This window comes from Mobula hypostoma, chromosome 16 (genome assembly GCF_963921235.1).
Source record: "Mobula hypostoma chromosome 16, sMobHyp1.1, whole genome shotgun sequence".
Classification (NCBI taxonomy): domain Eukaryota; kingdom Metazoa; phylum Chordata; class Chondrichthyes; order Myliobatiformes; family Myliobatidae; genus Mobula; species Mobula hypostoma.
The window spans coordinates 70,904,110-70,927,166 of NC_086112.1; the positions used below are offsets into that span (position 1 = coordinate 70,904,110).

General features: G+C 44.8%; 1 protein-coding gene across 1 annotated transcript in view; it reads right to left on the reverse strand.

The window, feature by feature from the left end:
* The window catches only part of b4galt1l (DP-Gal:betaGlcNAc beta 1,4- galactosyltransferase, polypeptide 1, like), an 83,549-nt gene that overhangs the window by 55,257 nt on the left and 5,235 nt on the right, over positions 1-23,057 (reverse strand). The window lies entirely within an intron of this gene.

Below are 23,057 nucleotides of genomic sequence, written 5' to 3' on the forward strand. Positions count from 1 at the left end.
ACTAGTGCAGAAATTGCAAGGGCCCTGGCAGAAATATTTAAAATGTCCTTAGCCACAGGTACGGTGCCAGAGGATTGGTGGGTAGCTCACGTTGTTCTGTCGTTTAAAAAATGCTCCAAAAGTAAACCAGGTAAGTACAGGCCGGTGAGCCTGACATCAGGAGTAAGTAGATACGTAAAACAACACAAAAACTACACTAGACTATCTACAATAACCACCTCTTTTGTTTTGTTCACATTTGGAGACAGGTTGTTGGCTCTGCACCAGTCCATTAACCGCTGCACCTCCTCTCGGAATGCTGATGAGACCCAACCCAGTTGTGTCATCGGTGAACTTAATGATGTGGTTTGAGTTGTGTGTTGCAGCACAGTTGTGGGTCAGCAGAGTGAACAGCAGTGGACTGAGCACACAGCCCTGGGCGGCCTCCGTGCTCAGTGTGATGGTGTTGGAGATGCTGCTTCTGATCCGGACTGACTGAGGTCTCCCAGTCAGGAAGTCTAGGATCCAGTTGCAGAGGGAGGTGTTCAGGCCCAGTAGGCTCAGCTTTCCAATCAGTTTCTGAGGAATGATTGTGTTGAATGCTGAACTGAAGTCTATGAACAGCATTCGTACGTACGCGTCTTTTTTGCCCAGGTGGGTGAGGACCAGGTGGAGGGTGATGGCGATGGCGTCGTCTGTTGAACGATTGGTATGGTACGCGAACTGCAGGGGGTCCAGTGATGGGGGCAGCAGGGTCTTGATGTGCCTCATGACGAGCCTCTCCAAACACTTCAAGACGACGGATGTGAGTGCGACAGGACGGTGGTCGTTGAGGCAGGACACTGAAGACTCCTTTGGCACGGGGACGGTGGTGGTGGCCTTGAAGCACGTAGGAATGATGGCACTGCTCAGGGAGATGTTGAAGATGTCGGTGAGAATCTCTGCTAGCTGGTCTGCACATCCTCTAAGCACTCTGCCAGGAATATTGTCTGGTCCAGCAGCCTCCCGTGGGTTGACCCTGCACAGAGTTCTCCTCACATCAGCCATGGTAAGACACAGCACCTGGTCATTCGGAGGAAGGGTGGTTTTCCTCGCCGCCATGTCATTTTCCACTACAAAACGAGCGTAGAAGTTGTTCAGCGGACGATGAATTTAGAGCATGGGTCAGTACTTGGAGCTACGCTGTTGAGACTAGAAGAGACTTGGCGGTCACAAAGGCAAGAATTCTGCTGAATGTACTGGGTTTAGATGTTTCAAAGAGGACTGGGGGAAGGTAAAATAACTGGGAGAGTGGCATTGCTTGTCAGGGATCATATCAATGCTGCAGAAAAGGAGGATGGCATGGAAGGAATGACAGCTGAGTTTGTAGAGCTGGAAGGCAGAAACATGACTCTATTGGGAGTCTTCTCTCAGTCCCCAATAGCAAAAGGGACACAGAGGAACAAATCAGTTGGCAGATTTTTGTTAAGCTGTGAAAATAACAGGGTTATTGGCATGGATAACTTCAACTTCCCTGATATTGATTGGCACCTCCTTAATGTAAGAGATTTAAATGGGGAAGAATTGTTAGGTGTGTCCTGGAAGGATTCCTGACAGGCTGACTAGAGGAGAGGTCATACTTGATGTAGTATGAGGTAATGAACCTGGTCAGGTTACAGATCTCTCAGTGGGCATTTCAGAAACAGTGAACACAACTCCCTGACCATCAGCATAGCCTTGGACAAGGATGTTTTTTGCAATGTTATATTCCCTTTCTTTTATGCTGTCTTCAACTTCCTATGTTAGCTATTGTTGTGTCATCCTCTCTTTAGAATACAACTTCATCTCTGGGATATATCTATACACTCTCTCTCCTTCCTCACAGTCTCTTTACACATGGCATCTATATTTACATTAGCTGCTCCATTCCCTGACCGAACATGTCAGTTTCCACTTCCCTGCCAACCTTGTTGACAACATCCCCGAAAGCTGGAGTTAGACCTGCCCACAAGAACATTGGCCACCCTTGAGGTGCAGCAGCTGGAACATTTCTCTCAGGTGGTAGTCAAGGGCACTGGAGGTCACGTAACTTCCCACATCATGCAGGAGGAGCACACCTTATCAGTGCTCCATTCTCAGTGCTCTACCTGTGCAATTATAAAAGGTCAAGAGAGAAACTTACCAGAAACTCACCTTAGTCTCTGCCTCGTCTCGCCAAAATCTGACCCCCGCTCTAACTATGTCCACTCACACAATGCTCTCCTTTATTCACTTTAAAAACTGTTTATCTACAGCTTCCAAGAATGACTGAGTCATCTGAATTAGCTGCCAAATTTACAAAGGAAGCACTTTGCAGAAGTGTTTTTGGTGTTAGCTTGAACAAAAACATTTGGACAAGTTAAAAAAATAAACAGACAGAAAAATATAATTATACTACCATAAAGTATAGAATCACTTGGTCTACCACAAAAAAAAGGGGATCAACATCAGATATAATAACAACTCATTTTCCTTCCAGTTAAGGATAAGCATACAGTACCGAGAAATACCAGTTTCTTAAAGTGCACAAAGTATTTCACTTTACCAGCCAAGCAGAGCAGAGCACTAGTTCTTCCTTCTCCATCTCAGCTATCTAGTGCAGGTAGAGATAGATGCAATCAGATTCCTTTGCAACTTTCACAATCTCAAAATGTTCTGCAGAAGACAGAAGAAACAAGCACAGATCTAGAAAAAAGCAAGTGGGTTTCAGGTGGGGGAGGGGAAGGGAAAGAGGGAAAAGATGAATGCAGTGAATATTAAAATAGCAGAAGAAACATTTTCAGAAGCTTGCCTCGTCCCCCTCCCAACAATAGCATCTAACATTGAACACACTTTAAGAAACTGTCATCTTGTTTGCTGCAAGAAACTTCAATGTTAAAGTTGAAAACATACAGTATAAGGATAAACAAACTGATGAAATTTTCAACATGAGCAACCAACCATAACTAATTTTATAAATCATCTCCAGGGTGGTGCAAACATTGTTTGAGTGCCTGCTAAAAATATTTTCTTTCTTATTTTGTGAAAGTAGTACCACATTTACGTTGTCTTGTGAACATCAAATCAGTTGAAAAATAACATATAGAAAATAGTGTTAAGGGACGTCCATTATGAAAGGTATGATTTCATTTTCTTTCCCATACAGAAGTTATATTCACAGCAATAGCAAGAACATCTGAACAATTATATTGAAGATACATTTTAGTGAAATAAAAAAATAGAATGCAGTTCAATTTCTGGAGGATTGGGAAGTAAAGACTCATGCCTTTTGAAAAAAAAGAGGGAACCAAATCACATTCCAATCTTAACAACTGAAAACAGAACAGGCACAAGTAGGCACACCTCCTAAACTCACGTAGGCAGTTACATCAGCAAAAGCTTTCCCGAGCAGAAAGTCAACACTTGCCAACTTCACTATTTTCCTGCATCCCATCAGTAACAATCCTGGCAGCAGCAAGGTCACAGCTAGTGTGACTGCACTGGCAATGATCAATTCCAGCTTTCCATTTCTTAAATACCAGGGTCACATGGCAAAATACATTCCCGCAACAGCTTCCTGTCTCTATTAATATTATAGGAATTGATTTTTTTATGCTATCAAGCACTCCAGATTAGGGTTAAAGTACCAAAGGCCCTTCTGTTGTCAAGGTTACTGTGGGCAGCAGTGACTACACAGTGACATGCAGACAAGCAACCAGAAGTTACGGATAGCTTCAGCAGCAGCTAATATTCAGTGCACCAGATAAACAACCCCCATTGGGTCAGACAACAAAATATTACAACACTGAGCCCACAGACACACTGCAAGTACAACTTGAACCGAGGGCAAGCAATCAGTGAGCCCAACTCACTGCAATTGAAAAGGCTGGCTTAATAACAGCACTTTTGAAGGCTTGGAGAATTTACTCTCCAGGAATACAATGCACAAAAATAATTAAAAAAAAAGAAATCACTGAAAAAAACATTGAAACCAGAAGCAGGATTTGGCACTTCCAGTCCGACAATCATGGCTAATAATCCACCTCAGTATCATTCTCGCACTATCCTTTAAGTCTGTTCATAAGAAATAAATATACGTCATGACTTGGTATTCATTGTATTCTGTGGTAAGGAGTGCCACATGGTCACCACCCTCTGCATAAAGAACTTTTTCCTGATCTTAGTGGCCACCTGACCAACATTTCCAAAGCAAGGCATTCATGTTTTAGATACCTTGTAAAGAAGGGGCACACAAACTTTTCTTCCCTGCCATGATAGGATGCAGATCAGATGTGCACTCTGGAACGTCTAGACAACTTGAGATCAGATTTCTCTTGACCAAAGCTCAGCTTTCCTCATTTCCACATGGTACGCCTATTTCACACTGCCTTCTATGGAACCCAAGTGAGAACATAACGTCCGCACTTCCAAGTGAAACTAATTAGAACACCGTACACAAACTAAAAGAAATGATGGCAAGAAAACTATCATCTATTTGAAATATTTATCTGTACTATTCTTGTAAACAAAAGAAGAAATGCAGTAATTCAAGAAGAATGTATTACATTCACTCATGAGCAAACACAAACGCTGCAATGAGAGACCTAGGAAATTAACACTTGTTACTGGAGCAAATAGGTAGCATCAGGCTGCTTAAAAAGTATCAGAGCTACAAGACAAAAACACAAATCAGAGTTCTGGAGTATACATTGCAGAGAAAATTTCCCCCGGGATCAATAAAGTATGACTATGACTAAAACAAAATTAATGCATATTATTTCCCCGAAGACGGAGGCAGAGTAACGATGGCACTAAAAGGAGACTCCTTTGCTTGCATCTTTGGAAACAGCTCTATTTCCATCTTTACTATCTTTATTTTTCCCTTTCAGGGTTCCTTTGAAGACCCTGACCCGGAGTTACACGCTGACTTCGGTTCTTTGCAGGAGTGGGATCCGTTCTCGGGGTTTCAGGACCAGCCAATGTTCGGCACGCCAAGGGGACGGCCTACTGTTCGGAAGCCTAAGATTTCGGAGCTCTGGAGACGAGCGGATTGAGGGCCGGTGTCACGGCAGGAGACTCGTGAGTCATCACTGTGGGCCTGAAGATCCAAGAATCTTTGCGATCTTCGGGTACAGAGCTTGTAAAAAGCGACAAAACAGACTTTTAACATCATAATCCAGCAGGTTGTTGTTACATCTCCTGCTCGCTGTGAAAACAGGGGACACCTCCCTCTCTCTTTTAGGAAGAAAGAGAACCTGTGGGTTGCTCAATGCCCGATGAATTGCGATAGTCTTTGGGGTAACTGCAAGGTCTGTGTCTTTGCTATCGCTTAGCTCACAGTTGTGCTCGATAGCAGGTGCGCATCTTGTTTTGGGGGAGAGGGGATTGTTGCTCGCTACTGCTTACAAGTGGGGGGGTGACTTTGGGATTCTCACATTTAACTGTTGTTCATTCTTTGGGGCATTTCCCTGTTTTCGTGGATGTTTGCAAAGAAAAAGCATTTCAGGATGTATATTGTACACATTTCTCTGACATCAAATTGAACCTTTGAAATAAATTAATATTCCTAAAATAACATCAAATTATGTTATTACTTTCACAAACTCTCACTGAATTGACATTATTTCTTACATCCTTCATAAATGTGAGGTTATCCACTTTGGTGGCAAGAACAGGAAAACAGATTAATATCTGAATGGTGGCTGATTAGGAAATGGGGAGGTGCAACGAGACCTGGGTGTCATTGTACACCAGTCATTGAAAGTGGGCATGCAGGTTCAGCAGGTGGTGAAAAAGGTGAATGGTATGCTGCCATTCATAGCAAGAGGATTCGAGTACAGGAGCAGGGAGGTACTACTGCAGTTGTACAAGGCCTTGGTGAGACCACACCTGGAGTATTGTGTGCAGTTTTGGTCCCCTAATCTGAGGAAAGACATTCTTGCGATAGAGGGAGTACAAAGAAGGTTCACCAGATTGATTCCTGGGATGGCAGGACTTTCATATGATGAAAGACTGGATCAACTAGGCTTACACTCTCTGGAATTTAGAAGATTGAGGGGGGATCTTATTGAAACGTACAAAATTCTAAAGAGATTCGACAGGCTAGATGCAGGAAGATTGTTCCCCATGTTGGGGAAGTCTAGAACAAAGGGTCACAGTTTGAGGATAAAGGGGAAGCCTTTTAGGACCGAGACCAGGAAAAACTTCACACAGAGAGTGGTGAATCTGTGGAATTCTCTGCCACAGGAAACAGTTGAGGCCAGTTCATTGTCTATATTTAAGAGGGAGTTAGATATGGCCCTTGTGGCTAAAGGGATCGGGGGTATGGAGAGAAGGCAGGTACAGGGTTCTGAGTTGGATGATCAGCCATGATCATACTGAATGGTGGTGCAGGCTAGAAGGGCCAAATGGCCTACTCCCGCACCTATTTTCTATGTTTCTGTATACATGAGTAAAAATCTTTACGATATATATCTGTCTAAATGTGCAATTATAATAATTTATAATAAATATTATGTACAACAGGACAGTTAATATAACATAGAAATACAGTTGTGTCAGCATGAGTTAATCAGTCTGATGACTTAGTGGAAGAAGCTGTCCCAGAGCCTGTTGGTCCTGGTTTTTATGCTGCAGTACCGTTTCCCAGATGGTAGCAGCTGGAACAGTTTGTGGTTGGGGAGACGCAGGTTCCCAATGATCCTCCGGTCCCCTTTTTTTAAAAAAAAATACACCTGTCATTTTAAATGTCCTGAATAGTGGGAAATTCACATCTACAGATGCGCTGGACTGTCCACACCACTCTCTGCAGAGTCCTGCGATTGAGAGAAGTACAGTTCCCATACCATGCAGTAATCCAGCCGGTCAGGATGCTTTCAATTGTGCCCCTGAAGAAAGCCCTTAGGATTTGGGGGCCCATACCAAACTTCCTCAACCATCTGAGGTGACGGAGGTGCTGTAGTGCCTCTGATGCCCCCGATGACCATGTGATTTTAGTCTCTGATGCCCCCGATGACCATGTGATTTTAGTCTCTGAGCCCAAAAGCAGCCAGCCCAAATGGGGTACCTGGCCGAGTGGTAAAGACCTGTGCTGATCAACTGGCTGGAGCTGTCACCGATGTCTTTAACCTCTCACTGCACCATCATTCCTGCACTTCAAGCAGGAATCAATTATATCAGTGGTTAGGAAGAACATGGTGAGCTGCCTCAATGACTATTGTCCAGTAGCACTTACATCCACAGCGATGAAGTGCTTTGAGAGGTAGGTGATGAAACATATCAACTCCTGCCTGAGAAGCAACTTGGATCTGTTTCAGGACTTCAGGAGAGGTCCACGACCCAGTCCTCAGAGGATCAGCGGTGGATAGGATCAGCAACTTTAAATTGCTTGGGGTTATTATTTCAGCAGTCCTGTCCTGGGCACAGCACGTAACTGCAATTACGAAGACAGCATGACAGTGCCTTTACTTCCTTAGAAGTTTGTGCAGATTCAGTGTGACAACAAAACTTTGATAAACTTCTCACTCATAAGGAGAGTGTATTGACTGGCTGCATCACAGCCTGGTATGGAAACACCAATGTCCTTTTAAAGAAATGCCTATAAAAAGGTAGTAGATATGGCCCAGTCTATCACGGGTAAAACCCTCCACACCATTGAGCACATCTATGTGGAGCGTTGTCTCAGGAAAGCAGTGTCCATCATCTGGGACCTCCATCACCCAGGTCATGCTCTCTTCTTGCTGCTGCCATCAGGAAGGTGGTACAGGAGCCCCAGGACTCTCACTTCCAGGTTCATGAACAGTCTGGCTCTTGAACCAGCAGGGTAACTTCACTCATCCCATCACTGATCTGTTCCCACCACCTCTGGACTCACTTCCAAGAACTCCATCTTATGTTCAAAATCTGTTGCTTATATACTTGTACAGTTTGTTATATTTTGTCGCTGTCTGTCCGTACTATTGGGTGCAGGCTTTCATTGATCCAATTGTTTCTTAGATTTACTGTGAATGCCCACAAGAAAATGCATGTCAGGAATGTGTATGTGGCATTTATGTACTGTGATAATAAATGTACTTTAAACTAAAATTAATACTGACAATACGGTTGGGGCTCTAAAAAACAAGAACATACAGATCTGACCCCAAAATAAGATGCATACAGTTAAGTTAAATGTAATTAATGTGTCCAGAAGGACCAGTCTGGGTCCCAAGGCCATGAAGCCAAAGTCATACAACACAGAACCAGGCCTTTTATTCGACCAGATCTATGCTAATTAGTAACTGCCTATCTAACCCATTAACCAGCACTTGGTCTATGGCCAATTATGCTTTGGTCATTCAACTGCTCAGCCAGTTGCTTCTTTAAATACTGTGGATATCTGTCTCCATCACCTGCTCAGACAATGAGTTCTAGATCCCAACAATGCTCTGACTGAAAGAAAATCCTTCCTTGCATTCTTGCTAAAACTCTTTCTCCTCATCTTACATCTATTTTCTCTTGTTTTAGCATACCTGCTCTGGGAAAAAACTTAACATCTACGATGAGAGGCATTGATAGTCAGAGGCTTTTTCCCAGTGCTGAAATGGCTAACATGAGAGGGCACAGTTTTAAGGTGCTTGGACGTAGGTACAGAGGAGATGTCATGGGGCAAGTTTTTTTTAAATAAACGCAGAGAGTGGTGAGTGCATGGAATGGGCTGCCGGCGACGGTGGGGGAGGTGGATACGATAGGGTCTTTTAAGAGACTCCTGGATAAGTACATAGAACATAGAATAGTACAGCACAGTACAGGCCCTTCGACCCACAATGTTGTGCTGACCCTCAAACCCTGCCTCCCATATAAGCCCCCACCTTAAATTCCTCCATTTACCTGTCTAGTAGTCTATTAAACTTCACTAGCGTATCTGCCTCCACCACTGATTCAGGCAGTCTATTCCATGCACCAACCACTGAGTAAAAAACCTTCCTCTAATATCCCCCTTGAACTTCCCACCCCTTACCTTAAAGCCATGTCCTCTTGTATTGAGCAGTGGTGCCCTGGGGAAGAGGCGTTGGCTATCCACTCTATCTATTCCTCTTATTATCTTGTACACCTCTATCATGTCTCCTCTCATCCTCCTTCTCTCCAAAGAGTAAAGCCCTAGCTTCCTTAATCTCTGATCATAATGCATACTTTCTAAACCAGGCAGCATCCTGGTAAATCTCCTCTGTACCCTTTCCAATGCTTCCACATCCTTCCTATAGTGAGGTGACCAGAAATGGACACAGTACTCCAAGTGTGGCCTAACCAGAGTTTTATAGAGCTGCATCATTACATCGCGACTCTTCAACTCTATCCCTCGACTTATGAAAGCTAACATCCCATAAGCTTTCTTAACTACCCTATCCACTTGTGAGGCAACTTTTAGGGATCTGTGGACATGTACCCTGAGATCCTTCTGCTCCTCCACACTACCAAGTATCCTGCCATTTACTTTGTACTCTGCCTTGGAGTTTGTCCTTCCAAAGTGTACCACCTCACACTTCTCCGGGTTGAACTCCATCTGCCACTTCTCAGCCCACTCCTGCATCCTATCAATGTCTCTCTGCAATCTTTGACAATCCTCTACACTATCTGCAACACCACCAACCTTTGTGTCGTCTGCAAACTTGCCAACCCACCCTTCTACCCCCACATCCAGGTCGTTAATAAAAATCACGAAAAGTAGAGGTCCCAGGACAGATCCTTGTGGGACACCACTAGTCACAATCCTCCAATCTGAATGTACTCCCTCCACCACCACCCTCTGCCTTCTGCAGGCAAGCCAATTCTGAATCCACCTGGCCAAACTTCCCTGGATCCCATACCTTCTGACTTTCTGAATAAGCCTACCGTGTGGAACCTTGTCAAATGCCTTACTAAAATCCATATAGATCACATCCACTGTACTACCCTCATCTATATGCCTGGTCAGCTCCTCAAAGAACTCTATTAGGCTTGTTAGACACGATCTGCCCTTCACGAAGTCATGCTGACTGTCCCTGATCAGACCATGATTCTCTAAATGCCCACAGATCCTATCTCTAAGAATCTTTTCCAACAGCTTTCCCCCACAGGCGTAAGGCTCATTGGTCCATAATTACCCAGACTATCCCTACTACCTTTTTTGAACAAGGGGACAACATTCACCTCCCTCCAATCCTCCGGTACCATTCCCGTGGACGAGGACATAAAGGTCCTAGCCAGAGGCTCAGCAATCTCTTCTCTCGCCTCATGGAGCAGCCTGGGGAATATTCCGTCAGGCCCCGGGGACTTATCCGTCCTAATGTATTTTAACAACTCCAACACCTCCTCTCCCTTAATATCAACATGCTCCAGAACATCAACCTCACTCATATTGTCCTCATCATCATCAAGTTCCCTCTCATTGTTGAATACCGAAGAGAAGTATCCATTGAGGACCTCGCTCACTTCCACAGCCTCCAGGCACATCTTCCCACCTTTATCTCTAATCGGTCCTACCTTCACTCCTGTCATCCTTTTTTTCTTCACATAATTGAAGAATGCTTTGGGGTTTTCCTTTACCCTACTCCCCAAGGCCTTCTCATGCCCCCTTCTTGCTCTTCTCAGCCCCTTCTTATGCTCCTTTCCTGCTTCCCTATATTCCTCAATAGACCCATCTGATCCTTGCTTCCTAAACCTCATGTATGCTGCCTTCTTCCACCTGACTAGATTTTCCAGCTCACTTGTCACCCATGGTTCCTTTACCCTAACATTCTTTATCTTCCTCACTGGGACAAATTTATCCCTAACATCCCGCAAGAGAACTCTGAACATCGACCACATGTCCATAGTACATTTCCCTGCAAAAACATCATCCCAATTCACACCCGCAAGTTCTAGCCTTATAGGCTCATAATTTGCCTTTCCCCAATTAAAAATTTTCCCGTCCTCTCCGATTCTATCCTTTTCCATGATAATGCTAAAGGCCAGGGAGCGGTGGTCACTGTCCCCCAGATGCTCACCCACTGAGAGATCTGTGACCTGACCCAGTTCATTACCTAGTACTAGATCTAGTATGGCATTCCCCCTGGTCGGCCTGTCCACATACTGTGGCAGGAATCCATCCTGGACACACTTAACAAACTCTGCCCGGTCTAAACCCTTGGAACTAATCAGGTGCCAATCAATATTAGGGAAGTTAAAGTCACCCATGATAACAACCCCATTATTTTTGCACCTTTCCAAAATCTACCTCTCAATCTGCTCCTCTGTATCTCTGCTGCTACCAGGGGGCCTATAGAATACCCCCAATAGAGTAACTGCTCCCTTCCTGTTCCTGACTTCCACCCATATTGACTCAAAAGAGGATCCTGCTACATTACCCATCCTTTCTGTAGCTGTAATAGTATCCCTGACCAGTAATGCCACCCCTCCTCCCCTTTTCCCGCCTTCCCTATCCCTTTTAAAGCACTGAAATCCAGGAATATTGAGAATCCATTCCTGCCCTGGTGCCAGCCAAGTCTCTGTAATGGCCACTACATCATAATTCCATGTATGTATCCAAGCTCTCAGTTCATCACCTTTGTTCCTGATGTTTCTTGCATTGAGGTACACACATTTCAGCCCTTCTACCTTACTGTCTTTACACCGTTTATTCTGCTTCTCTTTCCTCAAAGCCTCTCTGTATGTTAGATCTGGCTTTACTCCATGCACTTCTTTCACTGCTTTATCACTCTGGGTCCCATCCCCCTCGCAAATTAGTTTAAACCCTCCCGAACCATGTTAGCAAACCTACCTGCAAGGATATTGCTCCCCCTCGAATTCAGGTGCAACCAATCCAATCTGTACAGGTCCCACCTTCCCCAGAAGAGATCTCAATGATCTAAAAATCTAAAACCCTGATTCCTGCACCAACTCCTCAGCCACACATTCAACTGCTATCTCCTCCAATTCTTACCATCACTGTCACGTAGCACTGGCAGCAATCCTGAGAACATGGAGCTTAGAAAAATAGAGGGCTATGGATAACCCTAGGTAACTTCTAAAATGAGTATATGTTTGGCCCAGTATCGTGGGCTGAAGGGCAGGCCCTTTTATTGTGCTGTAGGTTTTCTGTTTCTACCACATTTGAACATGCTGTGCGTTCAGAAATGCTCTTCTGGCACACCACTGTTGTAACACATGGTTTTGAGTTACTGTTGCCTTTCTGTCAGCTTAAACTATTTTGGCCACTCCTCTGACCTCTCTCATTAACAAGGCAATTTAGCCCACAGAACTGCCACCCTCTGGATGCATTTTGCTTCTTACACCAATATCTGTAGACTCTAGAGACTGTTCTGCCAGGAGATCAGCAGCTTCCAAGATATTCAACCACACCATAAATCAACATCACTCCACAGTCAAAGTCACTTAGATCACATTTCTTCTGCATTCTGATGTTTAGCCTGAACAATAACTGAACCTCTTGATCATGTCTGCATGCTTTTAGATGTCGAGTTGCTCCCACATGACTGGCTGATTTGACACTTGCATTAATGAGCAAGTGTACCTGATAAAGTAGCCACTGAGTCTCTTACCATCTATTACCAGGTCTCCTCTTAGCAACCTCTGCTCTTGCAACCTATTCAGTCTCTCATCACAAAACACTCCATCCTAGTGCTTCTCTGCACTCTCTCAAGTGCAATTATGTCCAAAATATGCATTGGAATCAAACAGGAATCAGCTGGTTTAAAGGATGGTAAGGAACCCTGATTCCAAAGAAATGTGAAAAATCTAGTCAAGAGAAAGAAAAAACACTTTAGGAAGCAAGGATTAGACAAGACTATAGGAAGTTACAAGGTAGCCAAGGTAGCTTAAGAATGGACTTGAGAGGGGCATAAGAAGGCCTTGGCGAGTAGGATTAAGGAAAACCCAAAGGCATTCTACACATTTGTGAAAACAGGAGGCTGATGAGAGTGATAGGAGGCCCAAGCATGGATAGAAGAGGAAGCAGGTGCCTGGAATCGGAGAAGGAAGGGGATGTCATTATTCAATACTTTGCTTCAGTATTTACCAGAGACCTTGACAACTGTGAGGACAGCAGGCTGATATGCTATTAGAACATGTTGACATTAAGAAAAAGGATGTGCAGAAACTTTTGAAAAACATTTAGATAGTTAATTCTCCAGAGCTGGATGGGATATACAGTGCCCCAGACCACATTTGGAATGTTGTGTTCAGTTTTGATCCACCTCATTATAAGAAGGAAGTGGAAGTTTTAGAGAGGGTGCAGAGGAGATTCATCAGGATGTTGCCTAGATTAGAGAACACACTTTATGGAGAATAGGTTGAGTGAGCTAGATCTTTTCTCTCTGGTGCAATGGAGGATAAGAGGTGACTTGATACAAGATGATAAAAGGCATAGACCAAGTGGATAGCCAGAGACAATTCCCCAGAGTGGAAATAGCTAATACAAGGTGACTGGAGAGGAAAGTGTAACTGCCTGCAGGCGCCTAAGGTTGAACAACCTGCCATCAGTCCTGTACCTGACGTGGATTCCTTCTTTGTAGTTACGGAAGGCATCTGTCAGCATGGCAGAGAATACCATACTGAACAGAGTCGGGGCAAGAACGCAGCCTTGTTTGACGCCATTTGTCACTGGGAAGGCCTCCGACTCGTCGCCGTCATCCAGGACTTTTCACCATCATACCGTCGTGGAACTGCTGGACGATTGTGATGAACTTGCTGGGGCAACCAAACTTCTCCATGATCTTCCACAAGCCTTCTCTGCTGACCGTATCGAAAGCCTTGGTTGTCATCAGAGACTTCTTGTTTGCTGATGACTGTGCACTCAACGCCAGCACAGAGCAGGAGATGCAGCGTGAAATGGACTGCTTCTCACAAGCCTGCGACAACTTCGGTCTCACTATCAGCACCAAAAAGACCGAAGTTATGTACCAGCCTGCCCCAGGAAAGCCATACCAGGAGCCGCGCATCACGGTGAAGGGCCAAAACCTCCAGGCAGTCGACAACTTCATCTACCTGGGCAGCATACTCTCTCACGCAGTGAACATAGACGCTGAGGTCAACAACAGGATTGCCAAAGCCAGCGCCGCCTTTGGGAGACTCCATGAGAATGTCTGGGAGCAGAGAGGACTCAGCCTTACCACCAAGCTGAAGGTCTACTGTGCAGTGGTCCTTACCACCCTCCTTTACGCCAGCGAGACCTGGACTGTCTACAGGAGACACGCCAAACAGCTCAACCACTTTCACCTGAGCTGTCTCCGCAGACTCCTCCACATCAGGTGGCAGGACAAAGTCCCCGACACGGAAATCCTGGAATGAGCTGGGCTCTGCAGCGTCTACACCCTCCTGCTGAAAGCCCAAGCCAGGTGGGCTGGACATGTGGTCAGAATGCCAGACAGCCGATTGCCTAAGCAGCTGCTGTACGGAGAACTGTGTCAGGGCAAGCGCTCAGTCGGGGGGGGGGGGGGGCAGAAGAAACATTTCATAGACTGCCTTAAAGCGTCCCTCAAAGGCCTGGGTGTCGACATCAACACGTGGGAGACGCTTGCCCTCGACTGTCCAGCTTGGCGCAGCAAGATCACCACAGGAGCCCGTGCAGCTGAAGTCAGGCTCACCATCGAGGCGCAACGAAAGCGTGCTGTGCGCAAGGCCCGAGCAGCATCCACTGCCACGACAGCACCCACCCACTTGTGTCCCACATGTGGGCGAGCCTTCAGGGCCTGGATTGGCCTCATCAGTCACCTCCGGACCCACAGCCACCAATCTCCCATTTGACTTTGAAGCCATGGTCATCTTCGACTACGAAGGACGAACAACAAGGAGAGGAAGGTATAGAGTGATGTCAGAGGTTAGTTTTTTTTCCACCCCTCAGAGAGAGTGGTGAGTGTGTGGAACACCCTGCTGGGGTTAGTGGTAGAGGCAGATACATTAGGTGCATTTAATAAACTCCTAGGTAGCTCTCCATTTTCTATCATTCATGTGCCTACGTAGGAGGGAAGAGTTAAGATTATCTTAAAGTCGGTTAAAAGGTCAGTATGACATGGTGGACAGAACAGCCTGTTTTGTGCTGTAATACTCTATGTAAAGTATCTGAAAAATTAAGCAATTGATCCAAGGGCATTTAGTTTCCGTGACCCAGCTTGATGGAAGGGTATTTTTATATGCTATGTACCCTTGTGTCTGTAGCATTCAAAAAGCATTGACAATCTTTCCTCTAATAAGTCATTCTTTTGTGTTTCCTGCCAGGGCTCCCACACCACCTTTCAGCTCCTTTGTTAATACTAAATAGTAGCAGAAAAATAGAACGCTTAGCAAAATATTTTTCTCTCCTTTATATCAGCAGAGATAACAATGTGTTAGATCACATAGAATACATCAATGTTACTGCGTGGAAAAATTTCACATCTCATTTTGATCTACCAAGTGCAACAACGGACAACTGAAAAGAAAAAAAATGCAGATAATAGAAGTTTGAAATAGAGGGAATGCTAGAAACATCCACTAGTTATGTCAAGGGACAAAAAGAGTTTACATTTCATGTTGACACTCACAAAATGCCAGAGGAACTCAGCAGCCCAGGTGGCACCTATGGAAATGAATAGCCGACATTTCTAGCCAAGACCCTTCTTCAGGACTGAGAAGGGGGAAGATGTCAGAATAAAAAGGTGGGGGGAGGGGAAAGAGGACTAGCTATAAGGTGATAGGTGAAGCCAGGTGATTGGAAAAGGTAAAGGGCTGGACAGGAAGGAATCTGATAGACCAGGAGAGCAGACCGTGCAAGAAGGGGAAGGAAGGGGGACTCAAAGGGAGGTGATAGGCAAATGAGAAGAGCGAAAAGCCAGAGTGAGGAATAGAAGAAGCGAGGAAGGGGAAGGAAAAAATTACCAGAACTCAATATTCATGAGATGGAAGTCCACCCAGGTGGAATGCAAGGTGTTGCCCCTCCACCTTGAGGGTGGCCTCATCATGGCACAAGAGGCGGCCATGGAAGGACATATCGGAACTGGACGCAGACCACACCAAGTGACGGAATATATTTAGATCATGTAAACTTCACTTCTTGAGTTGACAGGAACCAAGGCAGTGGATTGGATTGACAAATGAGGAGGCACTGTATCTCATTCCAGCGAACTCTGTGGGAGGGCAAAAAGGGGCAGTGTGGTGAGGAAGGACAAGAGTCATGCAACTTGACTGGATCCAAGGCAAAAGGCATGATCAGGGATGGGAAGAAAGCAGGTCAGAGTTGCTAGAATTCATCTCTTCGAAATGAATGAACCACAATATTGTAAAGGGATCCTTCATTTTGTTACTAAATAATCCTCCTACAAACAACTACCTTCTTCATAAAGATGGAGAGGTGATTAATCAAGAGCATATTTCAATGTGTATTTACAAAATAGTTGTCATAGTGAAACCAAGGCTTTGCAGTGGGTAGGAACGTTGGATCATTGATCAATGTCAGTTTATGCTTTATGCTTGAGTTGACACACGAGGTGGTTAAGATCACAATCCTATCCAAATGAGGAAGGTTATTAATTTCCGCCGCCCCCCCACCCCCCAAAGACACCTGATTTGCAGTTATTATAGTCCTGGTGCCGAACTTCCTAGCCATGAGAAGTAATGTTGTTTTATCGCAATCTAAAATGCCTGGTACATTAGACCACCTTGTACAATGGTGTTATAGTGCAGAAACATCTGTGAATCTGAAGGCCTGCACCTAGCTGCATCAGCTTCACACAGCCCAAATGGTCTTCAGTTCAAGGACTCCAAACAACAATATGGTTTAGCAGTCAGCTTCCATAAAAACTGCAATCTGACACCAGTTAGCATTTCTGACTTCCATGGTGAGGAGTATCCATGAAATTAATGGCACTTAATCAATAGATTTGAAAAGGAAATTAAGACAAATCATAGTTTTAAAGATCACACGTTCTTGCCATACAGCAAGAAGATCATGCATGAACAGCAGTCAAATACATCAGTCCTGAAGAATGGTCTCAATCGATGTTTCAGACTGTTTGTTCATTTCCATATAGGATGTCCGAGCTGTCGAATTCTTCCAGCATTCTGTGTTTGTTGCTGAATCAAATATACAGATGTGGGTCCCCTAGTATTATGTTGGCTATATGCTTTCTGGCCTAATTCAGTTTTATCCTTATTGAGAAGAATACTGCCTTATTTATCATGTATAATCTCCTACATCCATTGGCAGCATTTTCTCTAGGATTCAGATAGTCTATTCACACTGAATTGTTTAAGCTTTTAATCTCTCATAAAGCCCAACTGCAACTGAGATGAGTGCTTCCGTATAGACATACTACATATGCTCCCGCATCTTGGAAAATTACCAAGGAAATCTTAGTGCCCTGCCTCTCCCTGCCAAATAGCATTGTTCAATAACAGCAACATTAAACAACTATACTGTACCAAACTGAAGTCAAAATGGCTGTTGCGATGCGTCTTCTGTGTTCGTGTAGTGGGTAGTACTTGTCACTTTCACTTTCAGTTTCCACTGCTAGCTAGCAGTTCGCTGGAAATGCACGGAAGCTAAACTCCTTTCAGATGGGGAGGAAGTCTGGCCCCTGCACACATAGCAGGCAGGCTCACCAGTGTGTGGACACGCCCTGGTGCTCGTGAACCAGATCCCCAGCTAAGGGTAAATAGCCCCACTGCCTTGTGGGCAGCCTCGGGTCAGACAAAGGCAACGTGAGTAAACCCAGACACCAAGTCCAGAGTGGAGCCTCCCAAGGTGGATGGACGTCATTGAACATCCTTCTGTCAGTTCCTGGACTACACTGGTGAGGCCGAGAGGGGGAACTTCACGACTGGACATCTCAGGATCTCCATATCTTCCACCCAGGTTTGTGATGATGATCAACATCACCCATTGTCCTTTAAGACTGATGGATACCAACTACCACCAACCACTATAGCAAAATAGCTGGCGGGTTGGAGATCCAAAAGTGCTAGATGCTTCTTCCCTCCAGTAGCTTGCAGGACACTCTTGGGCAAGGTGTAGCAGCTGCTTAGAAACCTGATCAGGGTCACGTGAAACCATGGGATCAGGTGGTGGATGGTTGTATGAGCAGCTGGTGCACATCACAAGTCCCAGTTATGTGACCACTGATGCCAGGCAGACAATCTCTGAAGAGTATTGATAATGGCTGGGGTCACCTGACTCGTAAAGATACTGCCCAGAAGGCGGCAATGGCATACCACTTGCCAAGAACAATCATGGTAAGGAGACCATAATCACATATGTCATACAACACAGCACCTAACAAATGAGCTATACATGTACGCTCGTCAAAGAGACAACTTTTCAACTTGCTAGTATTATTGCACGGGGTATGTGGAAGAGAATCAGGGTCATGGGAGGAAACCAAAGCGTCAGAGGGAGAAGCTGCAATCTCCGTATCAACAATATCCAAAGTCCAGGTTTCTTTTCATATCCCGAAAGCTTCCCAGAAGGTTAAATAGTATAAAAATAATCAGAAATGGCCATTGGTTGGCTTGTGAGAGAGAATTGAGTTGCAGGACGACTGGGAATTGGACTTGTGCTGTAAGGCAGCAACGCCAGCAATGCTGTCCCATGCATTCTCTCTCGTCTTTGCAATATGAATAACTCTTCTTGACTCTTCATCACTACTTACTGCCCGTTATGACATTGGCACTCACAGCAGCAATGAAGGTCCAAAACTACACATTTCTGTAGTTATTTGAACTGGCTTGCCAGGGTGATACATGGTTTGTACATTCCAGAAAACAATTTTGGTAACACACATCAAAGTTGCTGGTGAACGCAGCAGGCCAGGCAGCATCTCTAGGAAGAGGTACAGTCGACGTTTCAGGCTGAGACCCTTCGTCAGGACTAACTGAAGGAAGAGTTAGTAAGAGATTTGAAAGTAGGAGGGGGAGGGGGAGATCCAAAATGATAGGAGAAGACAGGAGGGGGAGGGATGGAGCCAAGAGCTGGACAGGTGATTGGCAAAGGGGATATGGCAGGATCATGGAATAGGAGGTCCGGGGAGAAAGACAAGGTTGGGGGGGGGGCGGAACCAGAGGATGGGCAAGGGGTATAGTCAGAGGGAGAAAAAGGAGAGTGAGAGAAAGAATGTGTGTATAAAAATAAATAACGGATGGGGTACGAGGGGGAGGTGGGGCATCAGCGGAAGTTAGAGAAGTCGAAGTTCATGCCATCAGGTTGGCGGCTACCCAGACGGAATATAAGGTGTTGTTCCTCCAACCTGAGTGTGGCTTCATCTTTACAGTACAGGAGGCCGTGGATAGACATGTCAGAATGGGAATGGGATGTGGAATTAAAATGTGTGGCCACTGGGAGATCCTGCTTTCTCTGGCGGACAGAGCGTAGGTGTTCAGCAAAGCGGTCTCCCAGTCTGCGTCGGGTCTCGCCAATATATAGAAGGCCACATCGGGAGCACCGGACACAGTATATCACCCCAGCCGACTCACAGGTGAAGTGTCGCCTCACCTGGAAGGACTGTCTGGGGCCCTGAATAGTGGTAAGGGAGGAAGTGCAAGGGCATGTGCAGCACTTGTTCCGCTTACAAGGATAAGTGCCAGGAGGGAGATCAGTGGGGAGGGATGGGGGGGACAAATGGACAAGGGAGTTGCGTAGGGAGCGATCCCTGCGGAAAGCGGGGGGGGGGGGAAGGAAAGATGTGCTTAGTGGTGGGATCCCGTTGGTGGCGGCGGAAGTTACGGAGAATAATATGTTGGACCCGGAGGCTGGTGGGGTGGTAGGTGAGGACCAGGGGAACCCTATTCCTAGTGGGGTGGCGGGAGGATGGAGTGAGAGCAGATGTGCGTGAAATGGGGGAGATGCATTTGAGAGCAGAGTTGATAGTGGAGGAAGGGAAGCCCCTTTCTTTAAAAAAAGGAGGACATCTCCCTTGTCCTGGAATGAAAAGCCTCATCCTGAGAGCAGATGCGGCAGAGACAGAGGAATTGCGAGAAGGGGATGGCATTTTTGCAAGAGACAGGGTGAGAAGAGGAATAGTCCAGATAGCTGTGAGAGTCAGTCGGCTTATAGCAGACATCAGAGGATAAGCTGTCTCCAGAGACAGAGACAGAAAGATCTAGAAAGGGGAGGGAGGTGTCGGAAATGGACCAGGTAAACTTGAGGGCAGGGTGAAAGTTGGAGGCAAAGTTAATAAAGTCAACGAGCTCAGCATGCGTGCAGGAAGCAACGCCAATGCAGTCGTCGATGTAGCGAAGGAAAAGCGGGGGACAAATAACAGAATAGGCACGGAACATAGATTGTTCCACAAAGCCAACAAAAAGGCAGGCATAGCTAGGACCCATGCGGGTGCCCATAGCTACATCTTTAGTTTGGAGGAAGTGGGAGGAGCCAAAGGAGAAATTATTAAGAGTAAGGACTAATTCCGCTAGACAGAGCAGAGTGGTGGTAGAGGGGAACTGATTGGGTCTGGAATCCAAAAAGAAGCTGATGGGGGATGGAAGTATATAGGGACTGGACATCCATGGTGAAAATAAAGCGGTGGGGGCCAGGGAACTTAAAATCATCGAGAAGTTTAAGAGCGTGAGAAGTGTCACGAACATAGGTAGGAAGGGATTGTTTTGGTCTTTGTTTTGGTGGTGTGCAGGGTTTCCTGCATCGTGCCAGTAGCTTCCTCTCAGTTTTCACAACTGTCAGCAATGCAAGTCCCGGGTAGAGACTCAGGAACACTACCGAACACACATGTAGAAGGATTCTTCATTGCTGTTTCCATAACAATTTTTTCTGACCAGTCTGGGTTGTTAGACCCGAGTTGAATCTCCAAACCAGGAGGACTAGTGGACTGTGGCCTTTACCCTTTGACCTGTTTAGCATGGGTGACTCTACCAAGAGCCAAAGAATAAAGTTCTGACTTCAGCTAACATAGCCCTCTGGGTCATTGAGGCATGCAAGCCCCCAAACCCTACAAGTCTGTGGTTCTCTTGGAGGTGACTCTTCAAACTCATCCCAAATATTTTCTACTTGCAACTGTAGGGCTTCTCTAGATAACTGAACTTTGAGGAAAGTTATACATAACAAGATCTGAAAATAAAAGAGACATTGTCAAATGTATTGACATTAGTTTATTACCTTCACATATACCAGGATACAGTGAAAAGCTTGTCGAGAGCTGTTCATACAGATCAAATCATTACACAATGTATTGAGCTAGAATAAGGTAAACCAACTAACAATGAAAACTAAAGTGCAAAAGCTATCATTTACCTGCACTGCACTTTTGCAGTAAAGTGCAAGATCCTAGTGAGGTAGATGGAGAGGTCAAAAGGTCCTTTCAAACAGCTGATATCAGTGGGGCAATGCTTTCAGGCTTTTGTATCTTCTGCCCAATGGGATAGAGAGAAGACAGAATGACCAGGGTGGCTGGGGTCTTTGATTATCCTGGCTGCTTTCCTGGGGCAGTGAGAAACAGGCAGACCCTAGAGGAAGGCTGGTTCCTGTTTTCTGCTGAGCTGGGTGCACAACTGCGCAGTTTTGTACTGTCATTTGCAGAGCAGTTGCCACACCAAGCTGATATGCGCCCAGACAATGCTCTCTATGGCGCATCAGTAAAAATTGAAAATGGTCAAAGGAGATATGCCAAATTTCTTTAGCCTCCTGAGGAAGCAGAGGCACTGCTGAGCTTCCTTGGCCATGACATCAATGTGGTTGGACCAGGACAGGCTGAGAAAATTGAAGCTTTCAACCTCAACAAGGTTGATGTTTTGCACCATCCCCCTTTCTGAAGTCAAGGGCCAACTCTTTAGTTTTGTTGACATAGAATTATTTTGATATTATTGTCAAAACACCATGTCATTAAGCTCCATCTCCTTCCTGTACTCAGCATTATTTAGGATGCAGTGATGTCATATGCAAACACGTATCAGGTGATGTGAAATGACATGGACCCCTACCATTAACTGAGGGATGTGTGGACCAAGTTGGGAACCCTTGACTGAAGATGGAGCTGCAGCAGAACCAGGCCACGCAATCATGAGTGTACAGGGATGCAGCCTTGTGGGCCACCAGTGTATAGAATAATCATGGCAGAGGAGTTGCTGCCTATCCTCAGTGATTGTGGTCTATTGGTCAGAAAATCAAAGGTGGCATTCACTTGGTAATAAGTTTACTTAGAATAATAGTATTGAAGGCACAACTACAATCGATAAGCATACCGGAGTACACACCTGAAAACTTTGAACTTCTAAGCTTATCACACTACCACCTACAATGCTTCAGTTATTTTTATTATTTGTATAAAGTTATAAAGTTTTCACTTCAACACCACACAACCAACACTCAATTTGATTTTCACAAACAAAAATGGTATTAGAAAATGTGAGAACAAATATGGGGCCATATGGTTCCACACTAAGAAAGAATCCAGGGCAGACTTGAAAACCAAGACTAATATTGACTCATGAGCAAAGATAACTAGACCAAACCAAGTCTATCTGCAATACTGCTAGTGAAGTCCTACAAGGGCAAAGCATTTTCTTTTAAAAGCTGCTATGCAAACAACAACTGGTCTTTCTCACAACATGACAATCAATAAAAATGATACAAAAACAGGATAATTGCATTGAGATCCTTTCCTGCACAACGAAAAATACTATAACACTGAGATCGCATACGAAGTTTGTCCTAATTACCCCATATGCTTAGAATGAGTTTGTACACAGAAACTGAACTTTTAGGAGGGAGCTAAATATGGATGTGATAATACTCAACAATTACCCCTTATTGCATGTTGCATTTTTAACCCTGCCTTTTGGTTAACAGGAACTTATATGCAAATAGAATACCACTTGAAGGATCTTAATATTTCCAAAATTATCTAATGTTGTTATAGGATAATTATTTACACCATTCAATAATAAGTTACAAATTCTAAATTAAAAATAGCAAATTTTTCCACATTGAAACACATACTTTCTGCAAACAATACTTTCTCACCTTCTATACCATTATATTTGATGATTAATTGAAAGCCTGTTAAGAAAATACTTGGAATCCCATAAATCACAGTCATTAAATAAATAAGTTTTATCTTTGTGATTGAATAGCTTTTTATTTATTT